Source organism: Pan paniscus, chromosome 2, assembly GCF_029289425.2.
Source record: "Pan paniscus chromosome 2, NHGRI_mPanPan1-v2.0_pri, whole genome shotgun sequence".
Taxonomy (NCBI): domain Eukaryota; kingdom Metazoa; phylum Chordata; class Mammalia; order Primates; family Hominidae; genus Pan; species Pan paniscus.
Genome location: NC_085926.1, coordinates 14,248,985 through 14,254,984, shown reverse-complemented (window position 1 = coordinate 14,254,984; position 6,000 = coordinate 14,248,985).

The following is a 6,000-nucleotide window of genomic DNA, read 5'->3' as shown; positions in this document are numbered from 1 at the left end:
GGAGTGAGGAAGATGCTCCATGTAGAGGGCATGGTAGGAGCAATGGCCTGAGATCCTTCTGTTCAACAACAACAACTACTACCTCTGCTATCCCCAATGAGCGATCACCATATGCCAAGTGCCAGCCAAGCATTTCACAAGCATTGCCACGTTTAACTCTCACAACCACTCTAAGAAGCAGACACTGTTATCAGCCTTATTTTATAGATAGAGAAACTGGGGCTCAGAGAGGTTAAGTGACTCTCCCAAGGTCACACAGCCAATAGCCAGGGTTCAAATAAAGATGCTCAAGTCCATGCTCTTGGTATCAACACAGACCTGCTTTCTCAGTGGGTCCTCTCCAGTGCTCCATTCCCTCACCTCAGGAGAGTAAGGGGTCTAAAAGGCCCTGGGGAAAAGAGACCAGGATCAGGAGGGAAGCCCCCAACCCTCCTGCTGAGATGTCACCCAGGCCAACACCTTCCACACCGGGGGACTTCCCAGGGGCCTGAGCTGCCCATTCAAGCAGCCTCCCTCTGTGGTTTTGACTGTACAATGTCAAATGTCCCTGTCTCCAACCTGTCCTTGGCCAACCTTTAGACAGGCCCTGTCCCTGACACAGAACTAGGCACGCAGGTAGGGGATGGCTAGAGGTGAGTTAGGAGGCGGGGTTGACTCTGAGGGCCAGGACTTGAACTCCAGACCAGACTGAAGCAGGGAAGAGGTGAAAGCACCTCTCCATAAGACATGCCCACCAGTGTCATGTCAGTTCACCATTGCCATGGCAACACCCAGAAGTTATCACCCCTTTCCATGGCAACAACCCGATGACCCGGAAGTTATCACTCTTTTTCTAGAAATGTCTGCATAATCTGCTCCTTAATTTGCATATAATCAAAAGTGGGTATAAATATGACTGCAGAACTGCCTCTGAGCTGCCACTCTGGGCACACTACCTATGGGGTAGCCCTGCCCCGCAGGGAGCAGTACCTCTGCTACTGCTGCGCACTGCCACTTCAGTAAAAGTTGCCAACACCACTGGCTCATCCTTGAATTATTTCCTGGGTGAAGCCAAGAACCGTCCCGGCTGAGCTCCAATTTTGGGTCTTGCCTGTTCTGCATCACTGGGGCCTCCCTCAGGGATGGAGTAAATGGAAGGCAATAGCTTGCAGTTAGCAGGAGGAAGCTGTGCTCACAGGGGCTCCTGGGGCAGTATGCAGCTGTCTGGTGGCTGCCTGCAGACCTCTGGGTTGCAATACACCTGCCTCAGAGGCAGGCCCCCCAGCCAGTGGGAGAGTGCAGTGGGGGCTGGACGACCACTTTGTGGGAAGATTGCTTCTTAGAGCCACAGTACTTGCAGATGATGACCACAATAGAAGGGCTGACGCTTGCATAGCACTCACTGTGTGCCAGAAACGGGTTCTAAGTGCTATCATGCATGTTTACTCAAGCATCCTCTTGACTGGGCGGGGTGACTCATGCTTGTAGTCATCCCAACCCTCTGGGAGGCCAAGGCAGGAGGATCACTTGAGGCCAGGAGTTTGAGACCAGCTTGTGCAACACAGTGAGACGCCATTTCTACAAAAAAATTTAAAAAGTTACCCAGGCATGGTGACATGCGCCTTTTGTCCCAGCTACTCAGGAGGCTAAAGTGGGAGTGAAGGGGTGACCTGCCCCTCCACACCTGTGGGCATTTCTCGTTGGGTGGGATGAGAGACTGAGAAAAGAAAGAGACACAGAGACAAAGTATAGAGAAAGAAAAGTGGGCCCAGGGGACTGGCACTCAGCATATGGAGAACCACAGAGACACAGGTCTCTGAGTTCCCTCAGTATTTATTGATCATTATCTCTGCCATCTCAGAGAGGGGGATGTAAGAGGACAATAGGGTAATAGTGGGGAAAGGGTCAGCAGGAAAACATGTGAACAAATGTCTCTGTGTCATAAACAAGGTTAGAAAATGTGCTGTGCTTTGATGTGCACATACATAAACATCTCGGTGCTTTAAAGAGCAGTATTGCCTCCAGCATGTCTCACCTCCAGCCTTAAGGCGGTTTTCTCCTATCTCAGTAGATGGAACATACAATCGGGTTTTACACTGAGACATTCCCTTGCCCAGGGACAAGCAGGAGACAGATGCCTTCCTCTTATCTCAACTGCAAAGAGGCCTTCCTCTTTTACTAATTCTCCTCAGCACAGACCCTTTATGGGTGTTGGGCTGGGGGACGGTCAGGTCTTTCCCTTCCCACGAGGCCATATTTCAGACTATCACATGGGGAGAAACCTTGGACAATACCTGGCTTTCCTAGGCAGAGGTCCCTGCGGCCTTCCGCAGTGTTTTGTGTCCCTGGGTACTTGAGATTAGGGAGTGGTGATGACTTTTAACAAGCGTGCTGCCTTCAAGCATTTGTTTAACAAAGCACATCCTGCATAGCCCTAAATCCATTAAACCTTGAGTCGACACAGCACATGTTTCTGCGAGCACAGGGTTGGGGGTAGGGTTACAGATTAACAGCATCTCAAGGCAGAAGAATTTTTCTTAGTGCAGAACAAAATGGAGTCTCTTATGTCTACTTCTTTCTACGTAGAAACGGTAACAGTCTGATCTCTTTCTTTTCCCCACAGGGAGGATCACCTGAGCCCAGGAGGTCAAAGCTTCAGTGAGCTGCGATCTCACTGTCAGGCCTCTGAGCCCAAGCTAAGCCATGGCATCCCCGGTGACTTGCACGTATACGCCCAGATGGCCTGAAGTAACTGAAGAATCACAAAAGAAGTGAAAATGCCCTGCCCCGCCTTAACTGATGACATTCCACCACAAAAGAAGTGAAAATGGCCGGTCCTTGCCTTAACTGATGACATTGTCTTGTGAAATTCCTTCTCCTGGCTCATCCTGGCTCAAAAAGCTCCTCCACTGAGCCCCTTGTGACCCCCACTCCTGCCCGCCAGAGAACAATCCCCCTTTGTAATTTTCCTTTACCTACCCAAATCCTATAAAACGGCCCCACCCTTACCTCCCTTCGCTGACTCTCTTTTCGGACTCAGCCCGCCTGCACCCAGGTGATTAAAAGCTTTACTGCTCACACAAAGCCTATTTGGTGGTCTCTTGTGAGCTGCGATCTCACCAATGCACTCCAGCCTGGGCAGCAGAGCAAGACCCTGTCTCTAATAAATCAATAAACATCCTCTCAGCAGTTCCATGAGTGGGTGCTATTTTTATCCCCACTTCACAGATGGAGACACTGAGCTCACGCAGGAGAGACTCCTGGCAGCAAGTTAGGGGCAAGGCATAAACCAAGATCTCAGTCCCATCGGCAGGTAAGGACTGGCGCAGGAGGCAGTCCTGGCATTCTCACGGCCCACTCCCTTCAGAAAGTCAAGTGTGGGCTCCTACCAATTGACAATGCCAGGGCCTAGTAGGAAAGAATACATGGGCCAGGAACTGAATGTTGCGAGGAAGAAAATACAGAAGGCACTGGGCGTGGTGGCTCACACCTGTAATCCCAAGAGTTTGGGAGGCCAAGGCGGGTGGATCACCTGAGGTCAGGAGTTTGAGACCAGCCTGGCCAACATGACGAAACTCTATCCACTAAAAATACAAAAATTAGGCCGGGCGTGGCGGTGGCTCATGCCTGTCATCCCAGCACTTTGGGAGGCTGAGCTGGGCAGATCACCAGGTCAAGAGATCGAGACCATTCTGGCTAACATGGTGAAACCTCGTCTCTACTAAAAATACAAAAATTAGCTGGGCATGGTGGCGCATGCCTGTAATCCCAGCTACTTGGGAGGCTGAGGCAGGGGAATCCCTTAAACCCGGGAGGTGGAGGTTGCATGAGCCGAGATCGTGCCATTGCATTCTGGCCTGGCGACAGAGCAAGACTCTGTCTCAAAAACAAACAAACAAACAACAAAAAAAAATTAGCTTAGTATGGCGGTGGGTGCCTGTAATCCCAGCATCCCAGCTACTCGGGAGGCTGAGGAAGGAGAATCACTTGAACCCGGGAGGCAGAGGTTGTAGTGAGCCGAGATCACGCCACTGCACTCCAGCCTGGGGGTCAGAGAAAGACTGTCTTAAAAGAAAAAAAAAAAAAGAAAGAAAAAGAAAAAGAAAACAGAAAGCTCTTCAAGACAGCCAAACTAAAATCACACAGAGAAACCATTCTTCACTTTTTAAATTGGCAAAGACCAAAACAATCTGATAACATCTTGTGCTGGTAAAAGGTAAAGGGAACAGTATCACCTAGACATTAGTGGGAGAGCAAGGGAAGGACACCATTAATCTGTCAAATGCTTGAACCCTTTGACTGGCATGTGGATATGTGGAGCCCACAGTGTGAGAAAGAATGTCTGCTCAAAGTTATTCATTGCAGTGGTGTTTAGGGTAGCACAAGTTTGGATAGTTAGGTCCCCAACAGGGAACTGGTTAAATAAATTACGCTTTATCTGTACAATGGAAATAAGGGAGTTCTTTACATGATGATAGGGAACTATCTATAAGCTATATTAAAGTAAAGGGCAAGGTGTCTAGACATTAAAGAACAAATTGATAAATTGGACTTTATCAAAATTGAAAATGTTCACTCAGCCAGGCACGGTGTTCATATCTGCAATCCTAACATTTTGGGAGGCGGAGGCAAGAGGATCCCTTGAGGCCAGGAGTTTGAGACCAGCCTGGCCAACACAGGAAGACCCTGTCTCTACAAAAAAATTTTAAAAATTAGCCAAGAGTGATGGCATGCCCCTGTAGTCTCAGCTACTTGGGAGGCTGAGGCAGGAGGATCACTTGAGCCCAGGAGATCTAGGCTGCAGTGAGCCGTGGTCGTACCAATGCACTGCAGCCTGGTGACAGAGCAAGACCCTGTCTCAAGAAAATAAAAATGTTCACTATGTAAAATCTCTGGATGGAAAGACAAGCCCCAGACTGGGAGGAAGTCTTTGCAGATCTGCAAATAATCCGATCTCTGATGAAGGACTTGTATCTAGAATGTATAAGAACACTCTAAACTCAATAGTAAGAAAACAAACACTTCATTTAGAAAACCAGCAAGAAACACATACAGATACTTCACCAAAGAGGATATGGGGATGGCAAATCCATAAGCACAAGAAAAGAAGTTCAGCATCACTGGTATCAGGGAGACGCAAATTAAAGCTATGGTGAGAAATCACTACCACCTATCAAAATGGCTAATATAAAAAACAGGAACAATGATGAGTGCTAGCAAGGACACAGGGCAGCTGGAGTCCTCATACTTGCTTCTGGGTATGGCCTCTCTGGAAAGTTCGTTATCAAGTTAAACACGCACTTACCATATAACCTGGCAATTATTACTTCTGGGTATTTATCCCTGAAAAATGAAGACAGGTTTATGCAAAAACTTTTATATGAACATTTATCACAGCTTTATTTATAATGGCCAAAAGTTGGACACAGCCCAAATGTCCTTCAGCAGGTGAGTGAATAAACAAACTGCGGGACACCCATGAAATGGAAGACTGCACAATAATAAAAGGGAATGGACTATTGATAAGCACAGCAACTTGATTTGATCTTCAGGGCACTATGCTGAGCAAAACACGCCAATCTCAAAAGGTTATATACTATATAATTCCATTTATGTAACATTGTCACAGTGACATAATTATAGTAATGGGGAACAGATCAGTGGTTGCTAGGGATAGGGTTGGGGGAAGGTGTGATTCTACAGTGTTAACATGAGGGCATTTCTTTGCGGTGCTTGGAATAGTTCTACAGCCTGATGGCTACAAAATCTATCTACATGGGAAAGTTTCAGAGAATTATGCACCAGAAAACAAAAACAAACAAAACAATTATTACATGTAAAAACTGGTAACATCCATTTAAGGTCTGACTTAGTAATACTGTACCCATGTCAATTTCCCGGTTTGACAATGTAGCATGATTATGTAAGATGTTAGCACTAGGGGAGCTGGGAGAAGCTGGGTGAAAGGTGCATGGGAACTCTGTACTATTTTTGCAACTTCATGTGGGTCTTAAACTATTG